Here is a 14757-nt window from a genome sequence, read left to right as displayed (position 1 = left end):
GTGCAGGGTGGAGTTCCACCTTGTTGCAATGTCGATAATGAGGCGGTGGTTGGGAAGGTGGAGCAATCGCTGCAGCTTCTGCATACGAACGGAGTGTACAGGCGACCGGCGGATGTGCGCGCACAGTCTTCGCACCTTCTGGAGCAGGGCTGTTAACTCTGGATAATTTTTGAGGAAGCACTGCACCACCAGGTTCAAGGTGTGAGCCAAGCAAGGTATGTGCCTGAGTTTTGAAAGGGCTATGGCTGCCACAAAATTACGGCTGTTATCACTAACTACCTTGCCTGCCTCAAGATGTACACTGCCCAGCCATGACTCAGTTTGTCGCTTCAAGTACTCGGCCAGCACCTCGGCGGTGTGTCTGTCGCCCAAACACATCATCTGCAACACAGCCTGCTGACGCTTTCCACTAGCTGCTCAATAGGGGGACACATCGTGTGCAACAGTGGCAGCTGCAGATGGAGTGCTCGTACGACTGCGCTCTGTGGACGAGCTTTCGCTTCTGGAGGAGGTGGAGGAGGAGGAGGGTCGAACGCCTACAGCCAACTGTTTCCTATACCGTGGGCTAGGCAGCACTGTCCCACCACCGCTGTCCCCTGTGGACCCTGCATCCACCACATTAACCCAGTGCGCAGTGATGGACACGTAACGGCCCTGGCCATGCCGACTGGACCATGCATCAGTTGTGAGGTGCACCTTTCCGCTCACTGACTGCTTGAGTGCATGGACAATGCGGTCTTTCACATGATGGTGGAGGGCTGGGATGGCTTTGCGAGAGAAGAAGTGGCGACTGGGTAGGTCATAGCGTGGTACTGCATAGGCCATGAGTTCGCGGAAAGCTGTGCTTTCCACCAACCGAAAGGGCATCATCTCAAACGAGATTAGTTTGGCAATGTGGGCGTTCAAACCCAGTGTACGCGGATGAGAGACTGAGTACTTTCTTGACCTACTCATAGTGTCTGGGAGGGTGAGCTGGACTTGAGAGCTGCATATGGTGGAAGTAGCGGTGGACAGGGCGGACTGAGAGAGGGTTGATGATGGTGATGGAGTTGGTGTTCTTTCTGATGGCCTAGAATCAGTCTTTCGTTGATATAACAGTGGGATTCCCTGACTGCTGTGGCCTTGCAACGACACCTCAACATTTGCTGCTGTGCTAACCGGTGGGCTTACAGTGGGGGAAACAATGTAGCGTTGCTGACTACCTTCGTTGTGATCAGTTGCACATGTGGCACTTGAGGTTTGGTGTTGTGTCCACGCTTGCAAGTGCATGCTGGTTAAATGTCTAAGCATGCAACTGGTATTCAAATTTTTCAGATTTTTCCGTCGGCTAAAGGTCTTTGCGCACTTCTTACAGATAACCTTGGCCTGATCATGAGGATTTTGTTCAAAAAAGTGCCACACTGCACTCTTCCTACTTTGGCAGACATTTTGCGGCCTAGCACGCTGTGATCTTTTGACCCTCTGGACAAGCTGTCCAGCAACTCTTTTGATGTTTGGAACCTGTCTTTGGAGTGCTCCGGGCCTGCCAGATAACAGCTGTTGCGATGTCGATGTCTGCTGTGGATGCTCCTCATCTGAGCTATTGGAAGCAGCACCCTCTTCCCCCAATGGATGCCAATCTGGGTCAACAACTGGGTCATCCATCACCTCCTCTTCTATGTCATGTGCACCTTCCTCTGTGTCACCGTGTATGGTGGTATAGTGTGCGGGAAGGGGCACCTGAGTCTCATCAGGGTCAGAATCTGGCTCTGTACACTGCGAGGACAATGTAGTGCTCTGAGTGAATGTACCAGCAGAATCATCCATCAGCGGCTGTGCATCAGTGCACTCCATGTCAGATTCATCTTGGCCTGGGTAATTCACCATTTCACTTGATAATCCAGGCATGGTATGTGAAAACAGCTCCATGGAGTAATCAGTAGTATGGCCTGCGTCATCCTTCAATCTTGGTTGGGGTGAAGGACACAAGGAAAGGTGTGGTTCATGAACATGAGCCTCCAATGACGACTCAGTGCTTTTACTTTTTACAATTGAAGAAGAGGAGGCGATAGAGCTGGAGGCTGAGTCAGCAATGTAAGACAAAACTTTTTCCTGATGCTCTGGCTTTAAAAGCGGTTTGCCAACTCCTAGAAAACTAAGCGTTCGAGGCCTTATGTAGCCAGACGATGACGCAGGCTCAACACCTCCTGCATTCGGTCCTATTTTGCTCTTGCCACTACCATCAGATCCACCACCAACACCATCATTACCAGCTGCCAACCCCCGCCCAATTCCACGGCCTCTTCCACCAGCCTTCCTCATTTTTGGTAGAAATGTAGACAAAATCCAACAAACTATATAGTATGTAAAACAAGGTGTCTATATGACAGGGGAGATTTTGAATTTCTGCACACACTTTTGGACACTGGACACTTTTGGATTGTGTGAGGCCCACTGATATCTGAGCGCTATGTGACAGGCTCGATGGCACAGCTGTGACCTAAGTGACTAGAGAATAAGTGAGATTTTGAATCTCTGCACACACTTTTGGACACTGGACACTTTTGGATTGTGTGAGGCCCACTGATATCTGAGCGCTATGTGACAGGCTCGATGGCACAGCTGTGACCTAAGTGACTAGAGAATAAGTGAGATTTTGAATCTCTGCACACACTTTTGGACACTGGACACTTTTGGATTGTGTGAGGCCCACTGATATCTGAGCGCTATGTGACAGGCTCGATGGCACAGCTGTGACCTAAGTGATTAGAGAATAAGTGAGATTTTGAATCTCTGCACACACTTTTGGACACTGGACACTTTTGGATTGTGTGAGGCCCAATGAATATCTGAGCGCTATGTGACAAGCTCGATGGCACAGCTGTGACCTAAGTGACTAGAGGATAAGTGAGAGTTTGAATCTCTGCACACACTTTTGGACACTGGACACTTTTGGATTGTGTGAGACCCAATGAATATCTGAGCGCTATGTGACAAGCTCGATGGCACAGCTGTGACCTAAGTGACTAGAGGATAAGTGAGAGTTTGAATCTCTGCACACACTTTTGGACACTGGACACTTTTGGATTGTGTGAGGCCCAATGAATATCTGAGCGCTATGTGACAAGCTCGATGGCACAGCTGTGACCTAAGTGACTAGAGAATAAGTGAGATTTTGAATCTCTGCACACACTTTTGGACACTGGACACTTTTGGATTGTGTGAGGCCCACTGATATCTGAGCGCTATGTGACAGGCTCGATGGCACAGCTGTGACCTAAGTGACTAGAGAATAAGTGAGATTTTGAATCTCTGCACACACTTTTGGACACTGGACACTTTTGGATTGTGTGAGGCCCAATGAATATCTGAGCGCTATGTGACAAGCTCGATGGCACAGCTGTGACCAAAGTGACTAGAGGATAAGTGAGAGTTTGAATCTCTGCACACACTTTTGGACACTGGACACTTTTGGATTGTGTGAGGCCCAATGAATATCTGAGCGCTATGTGACAAGCTCGATGGCACAGCTGTGACCTAAGTGACTAGAGGATAAGTGAGAGTTTGAATCTCTGCACACACTTTTGGACACTGGACACTTTTGGATTGTGTGAGGCCCAATGAATATCTGAGCGCTATGTGACAAGCTCGATGGCACAGCTGTGACCTAAGTGACTAGAGGATAAGTGAGAGTTTGAATCTCTGCACACACTTTTGGACACTGGACACTTTTGGATTGTGTGAGGCCCAATGAATATCTGAGCGCTATGTGACAAGCTCGATGGCACAGCTGTGACCTAAGTGACTAGAGGATAAGTGAGAGTTTGAATCTCTGCACACACTTTTGGACACTGGACACTTTTGGATTGTGTGAGGCCCAATGAATATCTGAGCGCTATGTGACAAGCTCGATGGCACAGCTGTGACCTAAGTGACTAGAGGATAAGTGAGAGTTTGAATCTCTGCACACACTTTTGGACACTGGACACTTTTGGATTGTGTGAGGCCCAATGAATATCTGAGCGCTATGTGACAAGCTCGATGGCACAGCTGTGACCTAAGTGACTAGAGTATAAGTGAGATTTTGAATCTCTGCACACACTTTTGGACACTGGACACTTTTGGATTGTGTGAGGCCCAATGAATATCTGAGCGCTATGTGACAAGCTCGATGGCACAGCTGTGACCTAAGTGACTAGAGAATAAGTGAGATTTTGAATCTCTGCACACACTTTTGGACACTGGACACTTTTGGATTGTGTGAGGCCCACTGATATCTGAGCGCTATGTGACAGGCTCGATGGCACTGCTGTGACAAAAGTGACTAGAGGATAAGGGAGATTTTGAATATCTGCACACACTTTTGGACACTGGACACTTTTGGATTGTGTGAGGCCCACTGATATCTGAGCGCTATGTGACAGGCTCGATGGCACTGCTGTGACAAAAGTGACTAGAGGATAAGGGAGATTTTGAATATCTGCACACACTTTTGGACACTGGACACTTTTGGATTGTATGAGGCCCACTGATATCTGAGCGCTATGTGACAGGCTCGATGGCACTGCTGTGACAAAAGTGACTAGAGGATAAGGGAGATTTTGAATATCTGCACACACTTTTGGACACTGGACACTTTTGGATTGTGTGAGGCCCACTGATATCTGAGCGCTATGTGACAGGCTCGATGGCACTGCTGTGACAAAAGTGACTAGAGGATAAGGGAGATTTTGAATATCTGCACACACTTTTGGACACTGGACACTTTTGGATTGTATGAGGCCCACTGATATCTGAGCGCTATGTGACAGGCTCGATGGCACTGCTGTGACAAAAGTGACTAGAGGATAAGGGAGATTTTGAATATCTGCACACACTTTTGGACACTGGACACTTTTGGATTGTGTGAGGCCCACTGATATCTGAGCGCTATGTGACAGGCTCGATGGCACTGCTGTGACAAAAGTGACTAGAGGATAAGGGAGATTTTGAATATCTGCACACACTTTTGGACACTGGACACTTTTGGATTGTGTGAGGCCCACTGATATCTGAGCGCTATGTGACAGGCTCGATGGCACTGCTGTGACAAAAGTGACTAGAGGATAAGGGAGATTTTGAATTTCTGCACACACTTGTGGACAGTGGACACTTTTGGATTGTGTGAGGCCCACTGATATCTGAGCGCTATGTGACAGGCTCGATGGCACAGCTGTGACAAAAGTGACTAGAGGATAAGGGAGATTTTGAATCTCTGCACACACTTTTGGACACTGGACACTTTTGGATTGTGTGAGGCCCAATGAATATCTGAGCGCTATGTGACAGGCTCGATGGCACAGCTGTGACAAAAGTGACTAGAGGATAAGGGAGATTGGATTGCTTTTAAAAAAGCAGTTTGCGGAGCAGTGGGTAAACAGCAATGCAGGAATGTCAGGAAGCCTTAGAAGGCAGCCCAACAACCAACACCACTGATACACCACTATATAGCCTCCCCTTGCACTGCACACACAGTGACTGGTGTGTTGTGCAGGCCAAATTGCTAGCAGCAGAAGCAGTTTTTTTTTCTTCTCAGCAGGACAAAAAAAAAAATTGGGATTGCTTTTAAAAAAGCAGTTTGCGAAGCAGTGGGTAAACAGCAATGCCAGCCTGTCAGGAAACCTTAAAAGGCAGCCCAACAACCAACACCACTGATACACCACTATATAGCCTCCCCTTGCACTGCACACACAGTGACTGGTGTGTTGTGCAGGCCAAATCGCTAGCAGCAGAAGCAGTTTTTTTGTCTTCTTCCCTGCCTAACGCTCTCCCTACAGAATCAGCAGCAACCTCTCCCTATACTAAGATCGGCAGAAGTAAGATGGCGGTCGGTGTGCACGCCCTTTTATACCCCCTGTGACGCCCACCAAAGCAAGCCAATCACTTGCATGCCCTTCTGAAAGATGGTGGTGACCCGTGCCTATGTCATCACGTTACCCACAGTGTCCGTGGATCCTGATTGGCTGAAAAAGAGCGCAAAACAAACTTTTGAAACGCGACTTTGGCGCGTAAGTCGCCGACCTCGTGGCCGACCTCATCCTAGGGTCGGGTTTCGTTTCATGAAACCCGACTTTGCCAAAAGTCGGCGACTTTTGAATTTTTTCGACCCGTTTCGCTCAACTCTAGTCTTTAGTGCCGCAGGTGGTGTACTAACAGACCGTCGCACGCGACTATCCTCCGATAACATTGACCGGCTTACTTTTCTGAAAATGAACAAGGCCTGGATCTCGCCGGAATTTGCCAGTCCTCTTCCAGAATAAATAATTGGTTGGCAACAGTATCCAGGTCTGCTGTTGTGTTCATGTTTCTGCCACCTGAACTGTAATCCCTGGGCTCCAACACCACCAGTTGCTGCTCAGAAGTGCCGTCTGCACAGAGAAAAACACACGCTCCAGTGTTAGTGGGGTTCAGTAACGCCAGCTGCTCCCCTGCTGTGTGTCCGGCAATGTCTCCTGCTCCCTCCACATTCACACTACATCAGATTTTACACTTGCTCCAAGTAGGCCTCAGCCTACTCCATGATTGATCCTGGGCTCCAACACCGCCAGTTGCCAGTTTTTTTGTTTTTTACATATCATGAAATCTAAATTCTGATGGAGCTTTTTAAGGACGTCAAAAACAACAAATTTTTCAAGTGGAACCGCTTCAGGAAAAACTCCTTTTTTGGGGAGGTTTTTATTATCCAGTATAGTGTGTGTATATATATATATATTATAATATGAAATGTTTTTTTTCAGCTGTTTTACTTGATGTGTAAAATTCGGAGTGGATTCCAGAAGATATTCGCCTCAGAGAGGTGACATGTAGCCGAAGAGGAAGAAAATGCTCAAAAACAAGATTTGAACAGCAGGGTGGCTTAACATTGATGGGTAAGCTCTGACCCAGTACAGTGATGGAGAGCGGTCTGCTTTTATTGTTTTTTATTCTTCACATATGAGAAAGGAAACAGACGTGAGACTGAGACCTCAGAACAGTTTGTAGATCTTCTTAGAGCCTTGCAGTATGATGTACCGCCACAAGGTGGCACCCATGAGCTGTGATAGGTTTCTGCTGCCTGTGGCTGACGTCAATGCAGGGAGGCCGGGCGTCGTGGCTCCGTGTGATGACGTCATCATCCTGGGTCTCTGTGCACATGTGCGGGGCACCAGCTGAGCCTCAGTGACAGCTACTGCCACTCCAGAGCGGAGATCATGCTGCAGCCCCTCAGAGCGGCGCTCCACAGCAGTGTGCACAAAAGCTGCTGCAGAGCGTTCTCCGTGTCTGCACGTTCCTACAACTCTGGGCGCAAGGTAAAACCCCGCTATAACGCGAGCCGCCCTCATCTCGCCCCTTGCTATCGGTTCCTTTAACCTGTTCACGTCTGCACACATCTGTGTCATGCCCTGGCTGTATCTGTGCTGTTCCTCTGTGCAGTATACGGTGGAGGATGGCGCTGCGGCTGGCGTATTAGGGCGCTCCGACTGCCGGCAGCTTTTTTTTTTTGCCCTCTTGATCTGACTGATCAAACTCAACCGTGGGTCTGTTATAAAAACACGAAAAACCTCTCGGCTGCCCCCCGACCATAGGTAATAATGGCAACAGAATTTATTTCCCATGGCTCATAAATGGCTGAGAATTGGATCCAATACACTGGTTACATTTTTGGCTCCCCGGATTTGCTGCTAGCGCCATGTTCTGAAGCCGTGTGCATGACCCACCGCACCTTCCACCATTTGTTACCTCTGTGATATAGATGTTTCCTTTCCCTCCCAGAAGCCGTGGTGGTGGGGGAGCATGAAGAAGCCTCGGAGTGGTATGGGGGCCATTATGGCGCCATATTACACATCGCGGAGCCGTACTGCGGCCTCAGCTATTTCCATCTTTCTGCTTTAGGGCCTTGTTCTCGGTGTATATGATAAGAATGAGGATGAAAGTCTCCCCCTGAGCCGGGCCGCAGACAGGTTCGACAATGCTGTTTCAGGAAAACTGCGACTTCAGCTGACAAGGTAGAAATCCAATGTTATCCGTGTATAACGCAGACTGTTCCCACCCCATCGCCCCCATAGTAATCCATGGTCTTCCTTTACAGGTCCGGGCCTGCACTGAAGAAGGGGAAGACGCGAGTGTTTTATGGTTTGCATGAGGCACGTTCTCATTATTACTATGTGATGTGTAATTATCTGGTAATATAGCGGGAAAGATGAATGAGTATTATGAGGGTCCCGCTGTTTTGTGTATAAAGCCTTTATGCAGCCCTATGTGTCGCCATGGCTACACCCTGTCCTATAGTTGTGTATTACCCCTGTCCATCTGCTGCCATTTTTTGTATATAGGTCAGGGGAAGGATGGGGTGTAGACAGCACTTATATGTGGGTTTACATTCTGCCGTATCATTACTATGTCAGGGTTGAGCAGGGTGGATTTGATTTAAATCTAACTGATTTAAATCACGATTTAAATCACTAGTCAGTAAGGCTTGATTTAAATCAGTGATTTAAATCAAAGTTTCTACCTAAACTAGTTCTTGCTACTTTAACATGCAAGTAGATGAAGATTTTTAGAATCACTTTTTATATTACTTTTTTCTCCCCAGTTTAATGGGTTAATCATTCATATTTGGACACCACTGTTCTGTTGTACTTAGGAAGGAGAAAAATAATCCTGACCTTAATAACAATTTAAATAGATTTATTCAACTGAAACAATAACAACATTACAGCATAAGTTATTTGCTTACACAAACATCCATGTTTGTTAACTAATTTGGCTAAACAAAATATATATATATTTTAAGAAACTTAGACTGTCAGCCCAGCTGACACATGAAAAACTTAAATACTACTGTCCCTGCTGTCCTCTGTAGCTCACTTGTCGTCATCTTCATCATCATCTTCTTCTTTGTTCCTATTCATAATCTGGAAAAGAAAAACAAGCTTTCCTGCTTTATTGGGTCCCAACTGATTTCTCAATTTAGAATGAATGAGTCCAAAGGAAGAGAATATTCTTTCAACGCCTGCAGAAGAAGCTACTGCTGTTAAAAGTGAAATCATTACTTGAACAGTCTCTAAATCCAAGCGCTTAAGTGACTTCCACCAGTTTACTGGTGTGACCTTCCTTAAAATATCTTCAGCAAACATATATTTCTTGAATGGTTCCCCCTTAGCTTTGAAGTTTATTATAGTTGGCATTAAAGATGGATGATTGCTGGATACCCATGTCATAGCTAACTCCTCTTCCTCAGCACTTAGGTTTTGACCCTGATATTGGATATTGACAATATTTGCCAAAAAATGAGCTGGAGTCAGTGCTTGTCCCATTCGTTTGTTTACTGCTTGTAATTTAATTCTGTCCATGTGTAGTTCTGTTTTTAAGTGTTCACTCAGTTCCTTCCAAATTTCAACAGCATCCGCAATAAAACAGCTATTTTTCTGTATTTTGTTTAAAGCTTGAGAGATGGGTTTCAGGAAGCTCAGCATATGTTCAACATTTCTCTTAAGCCCAATGTTGAGGATTTTGGCCGTGACAGTGCCATCTATTTTATCTCGATTTTCTTCACAAAGTGTCATCAGAATAGGCCAGTTTTTGATATACTGCTCAAAACAGTCCACCACAGAGTTCCATCTAACATCTTGTGGGAGCGTTAGCTTGGTTCCACCCATCCTTTTCAGAGCTGCTGCAGCAAAATGATTATTACGGAAGTATTTAGCAATTTCAACAACATTAGCCTTTATTTCTGGAACACTTAAGTCTTTGGCTAAGAGGTGCAGCAAATGAGCACTGCAACCATATGTTATTAGCAGCTTTGTATTCCCTCCCTGCTCTTCTAAATCTCTTCTCATCTTGGATACGTTTGCAGCATTGTCAGTGACCAAACTGCGTACTAGACATTTGAATTTTTGTTCACATGTCGTTATAGCTTTTACTGCCACTTCGTGTAAGTATTCTGCTGTGTGTGCATTTCCTGACTTATCAGTTGTTTGTGTAAGGAAGACTTTACCTTCTTCTGTTGTTATACAAGCACATACAATAGGATCATTGTGGACATTACTCCACCCATCAATACTTAGGTTAACAATTTTACCCTCCAGAGCTGTTGCACATTGCTCCATTTCTCTGTCATGCACTTGATCCAGCAGTTTCCCTGCAACATCAGCTCTGCTGGGTGGACTGTATCCTGGTCTCAGTGACTGAACCATATTAATGAAATGTGGGTTCTCAGTCAGACGGAAAGAAGAGTTCGTTGCATAAATAAACTGGGCAATTTTTTCATCAATCAACTCTTTTTCTAATCTGCTAGTTCTTATCACAAACCTATCTATGGTGGTTCCAGGAGGTAAAGGTTTTGTCTTCCTTTTGGGTGATGGTGATATGTGGCTGTGGGTGTCTGATGATGCTGCTGCTAATGAAGCACTATCCTGGATGGATAACTCTGAAACTGTAGAACAGGATGATGGTGATCTTGGAGGTGGATAGTTTCCAGAATCCATGAATTCCCCTAAACAAAAAAAGTCAATGCTGTTATTTTATTGTTTATACAATTTCTGCTTATTGTACACAACACATCACTGCCCCTGCCCCAAAAGGAATATTTGTTTTTCTTCATAACTGTACCAAATGACAGTAACATGCAGTAATAATAAGAAATATAATTTTTCTCACACATGACAGTTCAGTCTTTAGAAATAGGATTCAATAAAAATGTTTACCAACCTGAAGATCCTGTCTGTTCAGAAGTGTTTCTTTGGTCATCTTCATCACCGCACTTCTCATGATGTTGCCTCATTCGCGCCACCAGGCCTTGCATCTCTTTGTTGCATCGTTTGCATTTTGCACGCTTGCCTGCCTTACCGATTAAAATATTCCCAAACTGGGTCTCTTTTACGGCCTGCTGCCATTATAAGGAAAGAATGTAATAAACCTCAGATCGTACACACAAACAGTGGCTATGCTGCAGTATTGTGCTCAAAGTTTCACTTTCATTTTCTTGTCTGCTTGCCCTTCCTCCTCCTCACACTTAGATTCACATTCTTCTTGTGTTGTGCAGATCTATTCCACTCCAAACAATCAGAAACATATTGTCTAACTTCTTGGACTTGGCACTGAAGGGGTTGATTCTGTATTCATAGGTTTGTAGAACAATAGGATTAAGGTCTTTTTCTCAACTCTGTTCATGTTGTAACATTTTTGCCGTGAAGAAGAGGCTGGGACCTCTGCGGAGTCAAATTCAGTTTTGAGAACTGCGTAAGTAAAGCGAGCGTCTGTGATAATATAGGAGAGAAACTGCCCACTAATCCTACAGAAACCTCTGGAAGAGCATGGCATTGTGAATGTTACACATATACAGCCTTTATTCTACTGAGTTAAACAATTCAGCTTTATCTCATGATGGAAGAACCTTTGGATGGTAAAATATTTTCCTCAAAAAGCAGTTTATTGAAAAAAATCCGATTTAAATAAAAAAAAAATCCGATTTTTTTTTTTTATTTTTTTTTTAAATAAACATTGATTTTTATCCACCCTGGGGTTGAGTAACTTATCCCAAGCGGTGACATGAGACTGGCTGAGTAGGGCCGAACCAATAGACTAAAACTAATTCTGTTCAGTGTTAATATATTTTTGTTAATTTTATCATTTAATATTGAGCAGAATTAAGTATGTCTGGCTGTTACTGCTATTACATGTTAGGATTGGGATTACTGTAAGGTTTACGCTTATCAGTAACCACTAATCAAAACCATATACATCACTGTTTTCTATTATCATACATATCCGATTCAGCTTTTGTGCCATGATCAATAGCAACCCCCCGACGCTCAGTATGATGTGCCCCTCGCCACCATGCCCAACGCTCAGTATGATGTGCCCCTCGCCACCATGCCCAACGCTCAGTATGATGTGCCCCTCGCCACCATGCCCAACGCTCAGTATGATGTGCCCATCGCCACCATGCCCAACGCTCAGTATGATGTGCCCCTCGCCACCATGCCCAACGCTCAGTATGATGTGCCCCTCGCCACCATGCCCAACACTCAGTATGATGTGCCCCTCGCCACCATGCCCAACGCTCAGTATGATGTGCCCCTCGCCACCATGCCCAACGCTCAGTATGATGTGCCCCTCGCCACCATGCCCAACGCTCAGTATGATGTGCCCCTCGCCACCATGCCCGACGCTCAGTATGATGTGCCCCTCGCCACCATGCCCGACGCTCAGTATGATGTGCCCCTCGCCACCATGCCCGACGCTCAGTATGATGTGCCCCTCACCAACACGCTCAGTATGATGTGCCCCTCACCAACACGCTCAGTATGATGTGCCCCTCACCAACACGCTCAGTATGATGTGCCCCTCACCAACACGCTCAGTATGATGTGCCCCTCGCCACCATGCCCAACACGCTCAGTATGATGTGCCCCTCGCCACCATGCCCCTCTCCAACACGCACAGTATGATGTGCCCCTCACAGCTCTCCCCGACGCAGAGCATATGGGACCCCACAGCCCTTCCCCCCACAAGCAGTTTGATGGCCTCACACAGCATGATGGAGCCCTCCCTCCCACAGCATGGGGGATCCCACAAACCTTTTCAACACACAGCGAGAGGGACCCTAAAGCACTGTCCTCCAAACACCGTGTGATGGCTTCCTCATAGTACAGCATGATGGATCCCCCAACCCTCCCCCACACAAAGTATGATGCCTCCCAGACTTCCCTCACTCACAAGTGAATGACTACTCGCCTCGCCTTGTTTCTCCGATGTGCTTTGCTGTAAGTACTGAGGCTCAGTAACAGACATCTAGTAATGTCATCTTGCCCGCTGCGCTGTCTCATTCTGACTGGTGGAGGAGGGAGCTGACTCTTGCCTGTTCGACCGTTGTGTTCAGCAGTATCTACACTCTGAGGATGCAGATAGTGTTATACTGTACTTGTGATGCTATGCCATACCAGGCCCCTCACCCTGCCACCCCCAACTCCTGGGCGGTACTCCGCTGATTCCATGCCTTTGGCTGTTCCAGTCCACACGAAACCGCCAAAGGGCTGCATGTGACCCACAGGCCGGCCACAGTTTGTCCTAAGTGAACACTATGGCGGTGTCCTGACCACATTTTATCTCGGCATTTGATGGGTCTGACCTATTTCTACGTACAATTGTACCCATGAGCTGTGAACAGAATTTCACCCCGTCATTAACAGGTCTCTTTCAATGGCAGGATTTCCACAGTGTGGTGACGGTGGGGTTGGGGAAGCAGTCGCCAGGTGTCCACCAGCAGGAGCTCTGGAATGAAAGCAAGGAGAACATTAGGGCTGCGGTATCAGGTAACTTAGTGTGACCGGTCGTGGCTGTGGTTACCGCTGACCTTTGTATTTTTGGCAGTGATTCTCTTAATACTTCAGTAGTGAACTAAAAGGAAAATGTACATCAGCTTATTAGTTAAAGGGAATGGCTAGACTTAGTCTTGTCACATTCTTGACACGTTTTTTTTTTTTTTGGAAGTGCATTGAGCAGCAAGGTGGTGTGCTGGTAAAAGGGGGGGGGGGAAATCTTTTAAATCTTCTGCCTGAGCGAGTGTGAACGAGCAGAGTGTGACCTGAGCGTATGTGCGAACTGTGGTAAGTGTGTGACTTGAGATTCAGTGAAGAGGTGTTTGGAAAACCTATAACAAATACCTGTGTGAGTTGCTGAATTGTAGGTTGCTGAGTGCTTTCTACCTGTCCCAATTTTTGGGGGGCTTGGGGGCTTGTTTAACCTATTTTTTTTTTTTCTCTCTCTAATCTTTAATCTCTTATTTTACTATCTGTGTTTTTAAGGGTTAACTATATTGAATTTAAATCTTGAGGTGTAACTATATTCACAAGGGGTTAATTAAGAGTGGGAGTTCATACAGTAATTAAGGGTTTATAAGGGGCAGCTGGTTGGGGCTTAACTCCTTTTGGAAGTGCATTGAGCAGCAAGGTGGTGTGCTGGTAAAAGGGGGGAAAAAAAAAATTCTTTTAAATCTTCTGCCTGAGCGAGTGTGAACGAGCTGAGTGTGACATGAGCGTAAGTGCGAACTGTGGTAAGTGTGTGACTTGAGATTCAGTGACTTTGGATTCAGGGAGTTTCCAAGGGAGGTATTACTGAATTGCTGTTATATTTTATTAATACTTTTTATTTATTTTTGCTTATCGTATTGTCTTTTGCAATCCCCATTAGGATGTGCTCCACTATTGCCAATGCCATCCAGTGCACGTCTTGCCGCATGTATGAAATCCTTGAACAGCCGGTCGAGGGTGCATACTGCTGTGCGAGATGTGAGCACGTTGTGCATTTGGAAGCCCAGATTCTGGATCTAAATGTGCAGCTGGCAACACTGAGATCCATAGACAATATGGAAAGGAGTCTTCTGCTCACTGAGCAGACGCTCAATGGGATAGATGAGGGGGGATGCTAGGTTGGAGCTACAGGACAATGAAGCAGCTAGCTGGGTGACAGTTAGAAGGCAGGGTAGAGGGAAGAGCACCAGGGAGGCTAGTCCTGATCTGGCACACCCCAATAAGTTTGCTAAGTTGGCAGATGAGGGGAGTGTTAGTGCAGGAGTAGCACTGCTGCAGCAAGGCATGTCCTCTGAAAGCCGGAGGAGTGTCTGCTCCAGTAAGGGGGGAAATAGGAGAGCAGGGCAGGCCAGACAGGTTCTGGTAGTGGGAGACTCAATTATTAGGGGAACAGATAGGGCAATCTGTCACAAAGACAGGGATCGTCGAACGGTGTGCTGCCTACCTG

The 14757-nt window shown here is 46.3% G+C and overlaps 1 pseudogene; it reads left to right on the top strand.

The window, feature by feature from the left end:
- Positions 1 to 7100: 7100 nt before the first annotated feature.
- LOC141074999 (cytosol aminopeptidase-like) overlaps positions 7101 to 14757 on the top strand; it is a 46760-nt pseudogene continuing 39103 nt past the window's right edge.

Source organism: Dendrobates tinctorius, unplaced genomic scaffold (genome assembly GCF_039654945.1).
Source record: "Dendrobates tinctorius isolate UK_male_01 unplaced genomic scaffold, ASM3965494v1 ptg000347l, whole genome shotgun sequence".
Taxonomy (NCBI): domain Eukaryota; kingdom Metazoa; phylum Chordata; class Amphibia; order Anura; family Dendrobatidae; genus Dendrobates; species Dendrobates tinctorius.
This window is presented reverse-complemented; position numbering and strand designations above follow the sequence as displayed.